The following is a 17426-nucleotide window of genomic DNA, read 5'->3' on the forward strand; positions in this document are numbered from 1 at the left end:
CTCTCTGATTGGCACAAATACACAATCCATGTCTCAATTGTCTCAAGGCTTTAAAATCCTTCTTTAACCTGTATCTTCCCCTTCAGCTACACTGATTGAAGTGAATTTCACCTGGATTCATCTGGTCAGTCTATGTCACGGAAAGAGCAGGTGTTCCTAATATTTTGTATACTCAGTGTATGTGTATTAAAGTAGTATAATGTTAATTATTTGGTCCCATATTCCTAGCATGCAATGACTAGAATGGCGATAACATTTTAACTGTATCGGAATGCTAGTCTCTGGGAATAACAGTATGGGCATGTTGTGTAATCATCAGAGCCGTATTGCACCTCAAATCAAACTGAGCATGCTGTAACTAGCACTTAAATAGACATTTTACACTCCTGGCTAAGATTATGGTATGACATTAGAACGACTGCCACAGACCAAAGTTTGGATGGGTCTCATGTTAGATAGGGCTGGCTGATCTGTATGTATGGCCGATGCTGTGATCCACAGTTCCAATCTTTGTGTGAAAGAGAAGGATAATGCCCATTACTTAGTAATTAGTCTAGTTGTCAATGGTGGGCCTTGACAACTAGACCAATCCAACCTAGGCTCCATTGTTTTAGTCATCATTCTTGAATGACGCCTTTGGTTGGTTGTATTGGCTCTCTATCCCATATTCAAATTGAGGTACTTTTCATTGTAAGGTGATGTTTGCCAAACTGTTTAATTTTATTAAGAGAAAATTACAATGTGCAGTTCAGTGATCCCTGTCACGCCCTGACCTTAGAGATCCCTATTATTCTCTATGGTTGGTTAGGTCAGGGTGTGACTCGGGTGGGAAAGTTGATGTTTTCTATCTCTTTGTTTTTGGCAGAGTGTGGTTCCCAATCAGAGGCAGCTGTCTCTCGTTGTCTCTGATTGGGGATCACATATAAATTGTAATTTTCCTTCTGTGGTTTGGTGTGATCTTGTCTTCTGTTTAGTGTCTGTAACTGACAGAACTGTGCGCGTTCGTTTTCACTTTGATTATTTTGTTTGAGTATTTTTTTTAAATAAAATATAATGAACACTTTCCACGCGCTTTGGTCCACTCCTTTTGACGAGAGACGTTGCAACCCCTCCCATGTTAGCTCACACAAATATGTTCTTTGGCACTTTAAAAGATTGTAAATATTGGTCTAAATCGGTCATATCAATTTGATATTATCTGCTTGTTCCAACTTCAATAGCAGTGACAGATGAATAGGAACAGGCCAGCTCTATTGGAATTCCATTCAACACAATCACTGAGACAACAATAGTGCCAGTTGGTCATTCCGGACACACACACCATTGAATTACATATACACTGAACAAAAATATCAATGCAATATGGAAAAATGTCTCAGATTTTACTGAGTTACAGTTCATGTAAGGAAACTCATTAGGCCCTAATCCATGTATTTCACATGACTAGGACTACAAATATACATCTGGTGGTCACAGATACAAAAAAAGTAGGGGCATGGATCAGAAAACCAGTCAGTATCTGGTGTGACCACCATTTGCCTTAGGCAGGGCAACACAATGGCTGTGCGAAGTTACTGGATATTCGTGGGAACTGGAACATGCTGTGATACACATTGATCCAGAGCATCTCAAACATGTTCATTGGGTGACATGTCTCGTGAGTATGCAGGCCATGGAAGCTTCCAAGAATTGTGTACAGATCCTTGTGACATGGGGCCGTGCATTATCATCCTGAACCATGAGGTGATGGCGGCGACTGAATGGCACGACAATGAACCTCGGGATCTCGTCACGGTATCTCTGTGCATTCAAGTTGCTGTTGATACATTTTATTGTGCTCGTTGTCTGTAGCTTATGCCTGCCCATACAATACCCACTGCCATCATGAGGCGCTCTGTTCACAACGTTGACATCAGCAAACCGCTCGCCCACATGACGCTATACACGCTGTCTGCCATCTGCCCGGTACAGTTGAAGCCAGGATTCATCCTTGAAGAGCACACTTTTCCAGCGTGCCAGGGGCCATTAAAGGTGAACATTTGCCCACTGAAGTCGGTTACGACGTCAAACTTCAGTCAGGTCAAGACCCTGGTGAGGATGATGAGCCCAGGGATGAGCTTCCCTGAGACGGTTTCTTACAGTTTGTGCAGAAATTCTTCGGTTGTGCAAACCCACAGTTACATCAGCTGTCCAGATGGCTGGTCTCAGATCATCCCACAGATGTAGAAGCCAGATTTGGAGGTCCTGGGCTGGCATGGTTACACGTGGTCTCTGATTGTGAGGCCGGTTGGACGAACTGCCAAATTCTCTAGAATGACGCTTATGGTAGAGAAATTAACATTAAACTCTCTGGCAACAGCTCTGGTGAACATTCCTGCAGTCAGCATGCCAATTGCACGCTCCCTGAAAACATCTGTGGCACTGTGTTTGTTGTGTGACGCAACTGCACATTTTAGAGTGGCCTTTTATTGTCCCCGGCACAAGGTGCACCTTTGTAATGATCATGCTGTTTAATCAGCTTCTTGATAAGCCACACCTGTCATGTTGATGGATTATCTTGGCAAAGGAAGAAATGCTCACTTACAGGGATGTAAACAAATTTGCAAACAACATTTCAGAGAAATAAGCTTTTTGTGCGTATGGAACATTTCTAGGATCTTTCATTTCAACACTTTCATGTTGTTTATATTTTGGTTCAGTTTTGAATCGCCAGGATCTGTAACAGGATCGATAAGATGGGATAGGGACTGTAGGGCTGCAGTCCTAATATTTCCATGAAAGTAGGGTTTGTGTGTGGAACGGGTAGTATCAGTACGATGTATGGCTGGTTTTTGGCCCTTACCTGTTTTACATTCAAAGCTGGCTCATCCTCTAATAATATTTTAGCATAATGCAGTTTATTCTGTTATTTTTGATTCGTTTACAGTAATGGTAGCTCTAACTGTTCAATCCATTTATATCTTATGACTATTAGCTTGCCTCCAACAAAGTTCACAACCAGGGATGGATGTCGACGTTTGTTATTTGTTCATTAATGGACATCTGGCATGAAGTACTGACTAGCATCTGAGAATAGCTTAAGACATCCTGAGCCAGAAGAGACAAAAGTGACGAGCAGTGATGCATAGAACTAAGCTCAGTCATGATTGATACAGGTGCCAACACGAGAGGTCAGATTCATGACTCAAAACCAAGGGCCATTGATTTCCCTGCCCTTTAAACAAACAAAGGGACATCCCTCCACCGGGCCTCCTCTTCACTGCTTTAAGCTTTGACTTCTACCAACCCCAATGACATTACTACAAATTTCTAACTTCAGTGCAAAATCTGAGGCCTCGTGTCCACTACTATGTACAGAGACAGCTAACTACTGCAACTAACTAGAGATCCAAATCGAATCAAATGTTACTTGCCACGTGTTTCATAAACAACAGGTGCAGGCTAACAGTGAAATGCTTACTGCATTGTTGGCTTTGTACATGAGGTACCAGTACTGAGTTGATGTGCAGGGTTCCGAGGTAATCGAGGTAGATATTTACATATAGGAATAAAATGATAGATAATAAAACGGTAGCAGCAGCGTATGTGATGAGTTACAAAAGTTAGTGTAAAAAGATTCAATGCAGATAGTCTGGATCGCTACTTGGTTAACTATTTAACTAGCTATTTAGCAGTCATATGGCTTGGGAGTGGAAGCTTTTCAGGGTCCTGTTGATTCTAGACTTGGTGAATTGTTACCACTATGTATTGGGTGGCTGGAGTCTTTGACCATTTTTAGGGCCTTTCTCTGACACTGCCTGGTATAGAGGTCCTGGATGACAGCGAGCTCAGCCCCAGTGATGTACTGGGCCATACGCACTAGAAAGCTGTAGAACCTTTTGATGATCTGAGGGCCCATGCGAAATCTTTTCAGGCTCCTGAGGGGGAAGTTGTGCCTTCACGACTGTATTGATATGTGTTAACCATGATAGATCCTTAGTGATGTAGACACCGATGAACTTGAAGGACCCGCTCCACTTTAGCCCCATTGATGTAAATGGGAGGTAATGGAGACATTGTTGTCCTGGCACCACACTGCCAGGTCTCTGACCTCCCCCTACAGGCTGTTTCATTATTGTTGGTGATCAGGCATAGTTGTGTCATCAGCAAACTTAAGGATGGTGTTGGAGTCATGTGCAGCCACGCAGTCGTGGGTGAACAGGGAGTACAAGAGGGGACAAAGAACACACCCCTAAGGGGTCTCCATGTTGAGGGTCAGCGTGGTGGATGTGTTGTTACCTACCCTCACCATTTGTGGGTGACCCATCAGGAAGTCCAGGATCCAGTTGCAGAGGGAAGTGTTCAGCCCTATCTCACAATTATTTCTGGGTAACAAATGTGATTGTTTAAAATTGGCAATTGGTTCTTAGCTTGGAACGCACTATGGTGTTGAATGTTGCGCTGTAGTCAATGAACAACATTCTCACATAGTAGTTCCTTTTGTCCAGGGGAGAAAGGGAAGTGTGGAGTGCAATAGAGATTGTGTCTTCTGTGGATGTATTGGGATAGTACACAAATTGTAGTGAGTACATGGTGTCTGGGATGATGATGTTGATGTGAGCCATGACCAGTGGCTATGTTGGATTAATTGCTAAAACATGCTATTCTATAAAATAATTTCTCCGTAATTAATATCACCTGATTGAGCTAATCATGTAAATGTAATTGACTAGAGAGTCGGGCACCACAAAATAATATTTATATAGCTGTTATCTTCCGAATAAACTTTTAAAGACCTAGTAATTATTTTACATCCAGTCAACATTAATCGTCATCTTACTTCAGTCTCATAATCTGAAAGTTGTAAATTCTTGGTTATCTTCAAGAACCCTGGCTAACAAGTTGAATCAGCAATACAAAATTGGGTTTAATTATTTATTTACTAAATACCTAACTAATCACACAGAATTACATATACAAATAATGAATTATACCTGGATAATGCTTTACGTCATTGGAAAACGTCCCTAGTGGGCGGAACAGATATGACAGCTTGTTACACAAAGGAAAATGGGCTGGGTTGAGTAAAAGAGAGGGAGACTGGAACAAAGGCGAAGCTGTGCTATCGTAAATACAGTATCGTGTGCATTCTAAATTACCGCCCATTTGGAAAAGGAAAATGCAATGAATATTTACTCTGAGCTGCGCATCAGTAGGTTGGTGCTAGATGGAAGACCGTGTTGCCAAACCGAGTCCTCTGTCCTTTGAAGAATGTATCTGGTGGTCACTTGGATAAGTTGTAGTAACGTCGTTGTGTGGTAGATGGGATACTCTGTCCGTTCCTTCCTAACCTGCGTTTGCAACTGCGGTCGCTAACTCAATGGCTAGGAGGTATAATTTCTGTCATGAATAAGAGTTCAAAGTTCATACCATTCGCAAACAAAGCTCATGCTGATGTTGGCTTCGTTCTGTAGTTTTATCTAAACCATTCTGACATAGGCTCGTCATCCTACCTCATTGGAACAGAAAGTTATGTTGTCGTCAAGGCTTTATATAGGAAGGGAGAAAAGGTGTGTGTGTCATAGTTTACAACCTCTGTCTCTTCACGTGGGCGGGCCACTGAGTGAGCAGCCCTAACTAAACCCACATCTCACATTTTAGAAGCTAAAATCCCATTTCATCCCATCAATAATAATTTCATATTCAAACCTTTAAATTAAACAACAATTCCATGTGAATCTGATAACTCTGATGTACATGTATATACTTTAGACTGTAGAGTTTGTCATCTTATCATTAATGAGAATGTCTCAGATGACAACCGAACTGACATCATATTCATTAAGTACCACCACATATGTTCAATTGTTCGGATTACCAGAATATAGTTCATTTCACCCAACATACTGATGTTCCCAGAATCTCTATGTTAACCAAGGTTTTTTTTAAATGTAACCTCAGTAGGTTAGAGAAGGGAAAAGGGGGGAATAGGTATTCATGACTGTCATAAACCTATCCCCCAGGACAATGTCATGACACCAGCCATGCAAAGTGTTTCATGGCAACAGATGTGAGCGCTATGGGACAATAGTCAATTAGAAAGGTTTTCTTGGTGCTCTTGGACACAGGAGCAATGGTGGTCTTCTTGAAATATGTAGGTATTACAGATGGGGTCAGGGAGAAGTTGAAAATGTTAGTGAAGACATTTGCCAGCAGGTCAGTGCATGTTTAAGTGCGCATAATGGTGATCCGTCTAGCCCTGCAGCCTTGTGAATGTTAACCTGTTTTAAAGGTCTTTCTCACATCGGCTACGGAGAGCGTGATCATGCAGTCTTCCGGAACAGCTGGTGCTGTCATGCATGGTTCAGTGTTCTTTGCCTCGAAGCGAGCATAGAAGGCATTTATTTCATATGGTAGGCTCGCGCCACTGGGCAGCTCGCGGCTAGGGTTCCCATTGTAATCCTTGATAGTTTACAAGCTCTGCCCCATCCGATGAGCATCAGAGCCGGTGTAGTAGGATTCGATCTTAGTCCTGTATTGGCACTTTGCCTGTTAATGGTTCGTCGGAGGGCTTAGGGGTATTTCTTTTAAGCTTTCGGATTAGTGTCCCGCACCTTGAAAGCGGCAGCACTAGCCTTTAGCTCAATGCGGATGTTGCAAGTAATTCATGGCTTCTGGTTGGGGTATGTACGTACGGTCACTGTGGGGATGACGTCGTCAATGCACTTTTCAATGAAGCCAGTGACTGATGTGGTTAACTCCTCAATGCCATCGGATTAATCCAGGAACATATTACAGTATGTGCTAGCGAAACAGTCCTGTAGCCTAGCATCTGCTTCATAGGACCACTTCCACTGGTACTTCCTGTTTGTGTTTTTTTTGTAAACAAGAATCAGGAGGAGAGTTATGGTCAAATTTGCCAAATGGAGGGTGAGGGAGAGCTTTCTTTGTGTTTCTGTGTGTAGAGTAAAGGGGATCTACTGTAGATTTTTTGCGTGTAGTTCCACAGGTGATATGCTGGTAGAAATGAGATAAAACGGATTTAATTTCCCCTGCATTAAAATCACTGGCCACAAAGAGCGCCGCCTCTGGATGTGCATTTTCTTGTTTTCTTATGGCCCTATACAACTCGTTGAGTGCGGTAAGTGCCAGCATCGGTTTGTGGTTATAAATAAACACCTACAAAGAATATAGATGAAAACTCTCATGGTAAATAGTATGGTCTACAGCTTAGGCATTCTAACTCAGTCAAGCAGAACCTTGAGACTTCCTTAATATTAGAGATTGCGCACAATCAGTTAACAAAGAGTACCCCCCCCCCCCCCCCCCCCCTTTAGCTTACCCAACACTGACGTTCTGTCCTGCGGATGCATAGAAACACAAGCTAGATGTACACTGATTATACCAAACATTAGGAACACTTTCCTAATATAGAGTTGCACCATCTCAGAACAGCCTCAATTTGTCGGGACATGGACTCTACAAGGTTTCGAACGCATTCCACAGGGATGCTGGTCCATGTTGACTCCAATGCTTCCTATAGTTGTGCCAAGTTGGCTGGATGTCCTTTGGGTGGTGGACCATTCTTGATACACACTGGAAACTGTGAGTGTGAAACACCCAGCAGCATTGCAGTTCTTGACACAAAGCGGAGCACCTTCAACCCCATTCAAAGGCCCTTAAATTGTTTGTCTTGTCCATTTACCCTCTGAATTGTCTTCTCCACTTCATCTACACCAGCGGTTCCCAAACCTTTTATAGTCCCGTACCCCTTCAAACATTCAACCTCCAGCTGCGTACCCCCTCTAGCACCAGGGTCAGCGCACTCTCAAATGTTGTTTTTTGCCGTCATTGTAAGCCTGCCACACACACGTTATGTGATACATTTATTAAACATAAGAATGAGTGTGAGTCTTTGTCCCAACCCGGCTCGTGGAAAGTGACAAAGAGCTCTCATAGGACCAGGGCACAAATAATAATAATCAATAATGTTGCTCTTTATTTAGCCATCTTACATATTAAACTGTATTTGTTCATCGAAAATTGTGAATAACTCACCACATGTTAATGAGAAGGGTGTGCTTTAAAGGATGCACATAACTCTGAAATGTTGGGTTGTATTGGAGAGAGTCTCAGTCTTAAATCATTTTCCACACACAGTCTGTGCCTGTATTTAGTTTTCATGCTAGTGAGGGCTGAGAATCCACTCTCACATAGGTATGTGCTTGCAAAGGGTATCAGTGTCTTAACAGCGCGATTTGCCAAGCCAGGATACTCTGAGCACAGCCCAATCCAGAAATCTAGCAGTGGCTTCTGATTATGTCACTGTATAGTTTTTTGGGCCTTTTCTCCCAGCCATATCCGGGGACAGCAAGCAGAATTACAGTGGCAAGAAAAAGTATGTGAACCCTTTGGAATTACCTGGATTTCTGCAAACATTGGTCATTTAACTTGATCTGATCTTCATCTAAGTCACAACAATAGACAAACACAATCTGTTTAAACTAATAACGCACTAACAATTATAGGTTTTCATGTCTTTATTGAACACACAGTGTAAACGTTCACAGTTCAGGTTGGAAAAAGTATGTGAGCCCTTAGATTTAATAACTGGTTCACCCTCCTTTGGCAACAATAACCACAACCAAACATTTTCTGTAGTTGCCGATCAGACCTGCACAACGGTCATGAGTAATTTTGTACCATTCCTCTTTACAAAAAAAACGTTTCAGTTCAGCAATATTCTTGGGATGTCTGGTGTGAACCACTCTCTTGAGGTCATGTCACAGCATCTCAATCGGGTCGAGGTCAGGACTCTGACTGGGCCACTTCAGATGTCGTATTTTCTTCTGTTGAAGCCATTCTGTTGTTGATTTACTTCTGTGTTTTGGGTCGTTGTCCTTTTTGCATCACCCAACTTCTGTTGAGCTTCAATTGGTGGATAGATAGCCTTACATTCTCCAGCAAAATGTATTGAATCACTTAGGAATTCATTTTTACATTGATGGTAGCAAGCTGTCCAGGCCCTGGGGCTGCTTTAATCCATGATGCTCCCTTCACCATACATTACAGTTGGGGTGAGGTTTTGATGTTGGTGCTGTGCATTTTTTTGCCACACATAGTGTTGTGTGTTCCTTCTAAACAACTCAACTTTAGTTTAATCTGTCCACAGAATATTTTGCCAGTAGCGCTGTGGAACATCCAGGTGCACTTTTGCGAACTTCAGATGTGCAGCAATGTAGTTTTTTTGGGACAGCAGTGGCTTCTTCCGTGGTGTCCTCCCATGAACACCATTCTTGTTTAGTGGTTTACGTATCGTAAGCTCGTCAACAGAGATGTTAGCATGTTCCAGAGATTTCTGGAAGTCTTTAGCTGAGACTCTAGGATTCAATTCTACCTCATTGAGAATTCTGCGCTGTGCTCTTGCAGTCATCTTTGCAGGACGGCCACTCCTAGGGAGAGTAGCAACAGTGCTGAACTTTCTCCATTTATAGACAATTTGTCTTACCGTGGACTGATGAACATCAAGGTTTTTAGAGATACTTTTGTATCCCTTTCCAGCTTTATGCATGTCAACGATTTGTAATCTTAGGTCTTCTGAGATCTCGTGTTCGAGGCATGGTTCACATCAGGCAATGCTTCAAATTTTGTGAGTATTTCATATATGGCAAGGCAGCTCTAACCAACATCTCCAATCTCATCTCATTGATTGGACTCCAGGTTAGCTGACTCCTGGCTCCAATGAGCTTTTGGAGAAGTCATTAGCCTAGGGGTTCACATACTTTTTCCAACATACATTGTGAATGTTTAAATGATGTATTCAATATAGACAAGAAAAATAAACTAATAACACACCAATTATTGTAAGCACTCCGTGTTTACCCATTGTTGTGACTTAAATGAAGACCAGATCAAATTTGATGACCAATTTATGCAGAAATCCAGGTAATTCCAAAGGGTTCACATTATTTGTCTTGCCACTGTAAGGTCTCCATAATAGTATGGGTCTTGCCTGTCCTAGCCACTCGGTAGCTCACCATATAAGACACTTCTAGCCCCTTATTATTAATGGTATCTGTTGCTTTTATACATGTCTTATTACTCGAAAGTTGTCTTAATCCTCGCTCAAAAACTACTGTGGCTTATTTTTCAAATTGGAACATTTTGTTTCTAAATGTCTGAGCAAGAGTGAAGGTTTCATCGAGTTGTGAGAGAGTACTTTTGCACATATAACACACTGTGGCTGAGGAAAGGCAATACTCCCAATATAAGTGAACCCCAAATCAATGTAGTTCTCATCATATTTGCACCTCTTCGATGGTCCAACGTCCCCGTCTGTTGTTCGGTGCTTTCCCGGGTAAGGGGACAATAGCTCGTCGGCTGCATCAGATTCACAACTGTCAGTGTCCATGTTAGCTGGGCTAATGACAAATGTAGAATTACTGATTCCAGCATTGGATGTGCTCATGGAAGCAGAACAGCTTGTGTAGTCAACAGGTGCAGGTGTAGTACTGCTGGTAGTAGCAGTACTACCAGTAAAGCTGGTATGTGTCTTTGTGGACTTACTTTTTTTGAACCGTTTATCAATTTTCAAGCAAACTGAATGAGCAGCAGCTACGTTTGGCTACATATGGACCGTCAGTGGAATTCCTGCGAGAGAGTAACGGTTAATGTGATTGGATGTCAATTATTTGGCTAGGTTACCTGTATTTGACATTGTGTTGTTATTTCTCTGAAACGAGGCTACTTAGGCGAGAGAAAAAAAATCGCCCAAATGTATAGCCCCGTTGAAATATATAAATGGAAAGTTTGAAAATGTGAATAACTTTTTATTTTTTTTAAATAAATGGCTAAAAAATCATGTGAATCACAATTTTATTTGGCGTACCCCCGGTGGCATTGTGCATACCCCTGGGGTATGTAATGGTTCATTGGATCAGTCTAAAATTTTGCACATACACTGATCCCATCTAGTGGCCAAAATCTAGCCTGCGCTGGAATAATACATTATGGTCTTTCTCTTGCATTTTAAAGATGATGGTACAAAAAAATGAATTATCTTTACCAGATCTAACGTGTTATATTCTCCTACATTAATTTCCCATTTCCACACATTTCAAAGTGTTTCCTTTCCTTTCAAATGGCATCAAAAATATGTATATCCTTGCTTGGGGCGGCAGGTAGCCTAGTGGTTAGAGCATTGGACTAGTAACTGAAAGGTCGCAAGATTGAATCCCAGAGCTGACAAGGTAAAAATCTGTTGTTCTTCCCCTGAACAAGGCAGTTAACCCACCGTTCCTATGCCGTCATTGAAAATTTGCATTTGTTTTTAACTGACTTGCCTAGTTAAATAAAATAAAGGTACAAAAATATATATATATTTTTTAAAGGTCCTGAGCTACAGGCTGTTATATTTGGGTATGTCATTTTAGGCTAAATTTGGAAGAAAAAAAAGGGTTGGATCCCTACTGCAACTAACTAGAGACAGCTAACTACTGCAACTAACTAGAGACAGGAACTTAACTTTGACGTCAACCTCATTATCACCCTTTGTGCTATGTGGAACCAGAACCATGATTTTGGACTGAATCAGGAACCAGAACCATGATTTTGAACTGAAGCAGTAGAAGATAAAAGCCATGACATATGGTTTCCTCTTGACTAGAATTACAATACTTCACAATAGACTATGCATTAATCGTCCTGCTGTGACTGTGTGCTTTTGTTTTTTTTCTGTCATGTGATTCTCAGTCTACATTTTCATTTGTTTCTCTTTCCTGTGATAATGCAGTTTTTCCCCCTGTGATAATGCTGTTGAAAGTCACTGGGGTGTTGCTGAAATCTATTCCCCTCCTGCTATGGCAGCTGTTTAGAGGCAGACTAATAAGAAAGGACTGTGAAGTCTTGAGGGAGAGAAAAGGAAATGGCATGTGGAGTGAAGCCTCCAGCTGAGGGGTGTTGAATCAGAGTAAACACGCCATGGCAGAGAAGCCCAAATTAAACCGGGTATATTGGAGGAGGAGTGTGTAAAACTAATCTCCAAGTCCCACAATTGCTCTATGAAAAATGAGGCCTATCATCTGTCACGTTGCACCAATGTGTGTACGATACATGGAAAAATACATTTACAGCAAGAGTATTCTGTTATGAGGTATTGGGTGCGTATTTGTCATCTTTATATAGAGGAGGAGTGTCAGACAGCGAAACCCCATGGGTGAGTGGCCACCCAAATAAGTTGTTGGCTGATGTTAAGGTCAAGACAGAATAAGGAGGGGAAAGACATTTGCCACTTCAAAAAATGTTCCTCACAATACTGCACGGTTCTTAGGACAGTTCTGCTTCTCACTTCATAAATCCATAGCACTATGGAACTTCCTGTTCTCAGAACACTTCTGAGAACTGTTCTGCTTTCCAAGGACCCCTTCAGCCTCCCTGTGGTTATAACTTCTGTTTACACCAGATTACCCCAAACATGGAGAACCAAAACTTTTGATATCGTTTCCTTTTTGTCTTAAATTAAGTTCATGTGAACAAACTGGATCGGAAATATGTGGGTCTTGGTTGTGGTCATGTCTGTTTGTTTAGAAAACGACATATGGCTCATGCTTCTTTGTGCATTCATGTTTGGTTTCTAAACCATTGTATTGTTTTTAGGATAATTAAACCTACAAAAAGAGGAACTGGACCAGTTTAATTCCCTTTTAGTCTTTACGGGGAAATGTCTGATAACTGTGACTGGAAGTTTACGCCTTGTAGTGTAATTGCCCATATTGGTTGCAGCCCACATGGCAAAGTCTATACGAAACAGATTGGCTGGGACGACAGGTCAATAATTAAGCTGTCAAAAAGCACATAGTATTATTCCACCAGCTTTCCTAAACCTTTAGTGCACCTATCTTTGTCACGTTTGAACCAATAAGGCCTGATCCAGGACAGAGGTCGGGTTTAATAATGAAAATAATCCTTCTAACACTAGTCATAAAAATAAGTGCCCTGCCTACATGGTTGTATTATAAAGCCATGTTGACAGTTGGTAATGGGACCAAAGTGCAGCATTTGTTCATATTACAACTGCCCTGATATTTCAACCCCGGTTCATCAAACATTAATTGTATGTGATTTATTGTTCATGAATAGATTTGCACTATTTATTCCAAATCTAATAAAGTGATTGAGGAGATACATGCAACGTCTTCTCATCATACCCTGGACATGGCCCTGTGTTGAACTCGACATACTATTTTAATAAGATTACCTACGCCCTTTAAATTCCACACTGTGTGGTCTATGGACTGTTAAGCTATAGAATTTCACCTTTCTAGGGAAACAATGATAAAAAACCATAACAACCACACATGGAACTGATTGAGTTAGACATGTCCAGACCGTCTTACAGTGCAGCAGGGAATAAAACACATATTTTCCATAGTTCACAGTACTATGACATAGTGTCTGTAAACAGTGCTTTGTATGGTAAACACACATGTTCCTGGATATGTTGTAGTAAACAGAAACCAGACCTCTGTGGGGTGTATAACAGAACGATGTCAGACAAGGGTGCAACTCTGTTTTTTATGCACAGAGAAGTAAAAAGGTCATCAGTGGGGAATCCATAAATCCCTCTGACATTCAAGCACATGTTTCGAATCAAATTTGCTTGAAATAACATTTGTTTCATTATGGTTGAATAAGTTATGACAAGAAACATTTGTTGATATCATAGACAGCCATTACCTTTGTATGAGTCAGATATGACTGATTATGAAAAGCTTGAGTCCTGTAATTATTGTCAGCGTCAATTGGAATGCATGATTATGGTATCTGGCTACACAAAACTTGTGTGGGCAACTTCAATTAAACATGGAGTAGTTGAGTCGAGTAGAATGTTTCTACATTTGACCCTACAAACACCTGTATTACCAACGCTTTTCATGTCTTCATATTGTATTTTCCTACTCCAGTCAATAAATAATACCCCCTCTGCATTGGGGACAAGTCAGCACACCCAGTAATTCTTTGAGTGTAATGAGAGCAGTGTTGGGGAAGCTACTCTGAAAATGTAGTTTACCAAGCAACCAATTACTTCACACTGGAAGAAGTTAAGCAACACTAAAGCTACAAACTACTTAGTAAAAAAAATTCATATGTAATTCTGAAATGTCATAGACATTTGTTAACAGAACGTATGTTAACAGAACGTGTAATTTAGCATATGAAACACAAAAGCTATGTTTAAAAGAAAGGAAATGATTGCCTATTTTACACATTTTATTGTATTTTTGCAAAAAAGTAGTGTGTAGTTCCAGTAGTTAGCTACACCAGTACGTGCCAAAAAAGTAATGAACTACTGAAAACACTACCTAGATTGGGATTTAGTGAAACTACCACCAAGCTACGGCTAAATTAAATGTAATTACTAGTTGAACTACATGTAGTTCACTACTATCCAACACTGGATGAGAGTAACATGTTATGAGAGTAACATGCCCTTAAAGCCCTGAAAACTGCACACTGAAGAGGAAACAAAACATCCTCTTGCAAATCATACACAGGTCACTTTGCTCTTTTACCTCATTTGTATCTTCTCTTATGACAAGCAATTATTCCGTCCCATACACTTCACTGAAACACTATTTAGGTAACCATCCTAAAAGGGATGATGCAAGAACACAACTGCACGTTCCACAATGAGGCACCTTTAAAAAAACTGACAGTAATTCGCCCATACATCTTCACAAACAGCTAATTCAACCCGAAAGTAACCCTAAATTCAAGCCCTGAAAACGGAGAAGTGATTCACAGACAAGGACCATTGTGGTTGGAGTGAGTTAGTGTGAGGTAGCCGAACAGAAGAGAGGGATTTTGGAGGGAGTCTGAGAGAGTCTCTGAGGTTAATTGCTACAGTACAGACAGTAATTTGCTCTTTGTATTGGTAGTTATCTCTCCTCACAGTTGGTGTGTTTTGCCGATTGGCCCGCCATTAATCAAACCTTTCTCCGGCAGGAAGTTGGGCCGATCAATCACGCTCGCTCTCCCCCTCCAGCTACAACTCCTGTCCCACCAAGAGATAAACTCCCCTAATTTAACATAGCAACACCCAACCTTGAATATAATTTCAGAGTTTGCTGAGGCGAAGGGTCAAGCGAAACGTGAGCGCAATTTGGAGCGTTTTGGAGAAATGTCTCTGGGTATTGGTGTAGGAAATGTTTTCACCTGCCATTCAGGGAGGATAGCTTAGCACCTAATAGTTTCCTCTTGACTAGAATTACAATACTTCACAATAGACAATACATTAATCGTCCTGCTTGTGGCTCTGTACTTTTGTTCATTTATTACTTCAAGCTCCTTGGATGAAAACAATATTGACAAAAACAAGACCCAAACTTAACCAGAGGTCAATCTTTGCCTAAATGCAAAGCTGTTCTACCACTCACTACCAAACGTATGTTACAACCTGCCTCACCCAGTCTTTCCCATGGGCTGATGTTTTCAGTTTATTGTGAATGTGATATGATACTTAAACATAGACAAAAGTTCAGTTACAGTTCAAAACTCTGAAGTTCTTCGTTCTTCAATGGTCTGGCTAACTTGCTTCCCATCAAACCCACCGATCGTAATGCTTAATCTCTCCTTGTCACTCTAGTATGTGTCCTGTTCTTGTGTATTTGTCCACTGTTTAACCCTGTCTTTTAGCCCATAAAGCTAGGGGTGATTGGGCAGCTTGCGTCAGCCCCTGGAGAACCCTCTGACTCCCCCTCTCAGACCCGGCTACCACTGAGGAATTCTCATCGGGTTTATGAGCTTCAACCTTGCATCGTAAATAACCCAATCTAGCGAACACAATGCAAATGGGGCCTCCTGGGTCCGACTGCCCTCTGCTCCAACACACAGTCAAATAAAAGAGCAATAGTAAAGGAACACAGAATTGAAACGTATTTGTGGAAGGCCGTGTAGTCAGGCATTAATGAGCTCTGCTACAGAAAGAGTAGAGCAGAGAACAGAGAGAAAGATGAGTTAGTGCCAAGCGGCTGGCTGGCTGACTGTGACTATGGGTTGTAAAGAAAAAGGAAGCAAATTTTTGCGAGCAGAAACATGAGGCTCAAGCTGAGTAAAACAATGATTCAAGGTTGCTGTGATAAACGAGCGTGTCTGTTCTGATAGCAGAAGGTCATGTGCATCAGCCCCCAGTGTGCTTCTGCCATCTAGCACGCAGTCAGGGTGCTCGGTTGGCACTCCCAGACACCAGAACAGAAAGCTGTTTTTAACTACGGCAAAAGGATCCCACAGAGCCTCAGTGTATACAAGACCCACCCAAGAAACACGACTTCTTAGTCTTTCAGAACCAATCAACTCAAAAATAGGCTCCATTGAAAAACGTGGCAATGTTAATAGAGATCACTGCTTGTACTTACGTCTGGAAAAAAGTTGAGCTGTATGCCACAAATTCATTGAAGAGTTGTGATTAGGCACAGTAAGTATTGTAGCAAACATGTTATCAACGGGACACCATGGCTCACCCACAACTGTTTACTACTGTATTTGTATGAAGTTCACAGTAGAAAGGTGTTCCCTGTTCTTATCCATGTCATGGTTGTATTCATTAGCCACCAAATGGAAGAAAACAGACTGATACCTGCCTGGACTTGTGGTTTGCTATAGAATTTTTTTTCATCTGTTGCATGCCCCCAGTGCTTCTGTGTGTCAGCCTAGTGTAGTGATTTAGGGTCCCCCCCTATAGGATTTAATCACAGTGAGCGAATGAAAGAGCAAACCGCCACTCGGTTCACACGTCAGAACCAGCCAGGGTCATTCGCTCTCTCCCCCCTCTTTTCCTCTCACCCGACCTCTTTTCCCCAAAGACAAGCTTCACTGTTTTGACAAGAGCTTCACCACTTCCAGCTTTCCTTACACAAACAGGTCAGGACGAAAATCAATAATGTGCCTCGATAGGCTCTTATCTCCGTCCAAAGGGGGCCTTATCAACGCTGCTTAAATGGTGTTTTATGAAAATTCCTTGAACCCAAGTTCCCTCATATGGAATGCAAAGAGGAAGAAATACATTCTTTCAAGATATAAAATGCACCAACGCCTATAAAATAAGATTCACTTATCTGTTGCCTGTGTGCATATCTACACTGGTGCTGAACTACATTTGGAAAATACCACCAATCTAAAAAAATAAAAATAGCTTGTTCTTGAGTTTTTCTGATGAATGCACCGTGGGTACGATTAAATAAATATGGCTTGTATTTACTCTGAGTGCAGTCATTTTAGGGAGATTTAAGCCTTGGTGAGGCGTGGCATTTTGAGAGCCTCTCTTTACTTGCAATATCGCAATGACTGTAAGTGTCCTTGCTGGAATGTCTGTTTTATGGTTCTAATTCTTCTAGGTCTCAAAGCATCTTCCTGTAAGGGTTTGTCTAACCCATCTATTCCTCCATAAGTGT

General features: G+C 41.4%; 1 long non-coding RNA gene across 1 annotated transcript in view; it reads right to left on the reverse strand.

Annotated features, from left to right (window-relative positions):
- LOC116355089 (uncharacterized) overlaps positions 1-5521 on the reverse strand; it is a 33173-nt gene extending 27652 nt beyond the window's left edge. The window contains exon 1 of the long non-coding RNA XR_004204323.1: positions 5176-5521. This is a non-coding gene — a long non-coding RNA (uncharacterized LOC116355089). The remainder of the gene's footprint in view (positions 1-5175) is intronic.
- Positions 5522-17426: the final 11905 nt, after the last annotated feature.

Source organism: Oncorhynchus kisutch, linkage group LG19 (assembly GCF_002021735.2).
Source record: "Oncorhynchus kisutch isolate 150728-3 linkage group LG19, Okis_V2, whole genome shotgun sequence".
Classification (NCBI taxonomy): domain Eukaryota; kingdom Metazoa; phylum Chordata; class Actinopteri; order Salmoniformes; family Salmonidae; genus Oncorhynchus; species Oncorhynchus kisutch.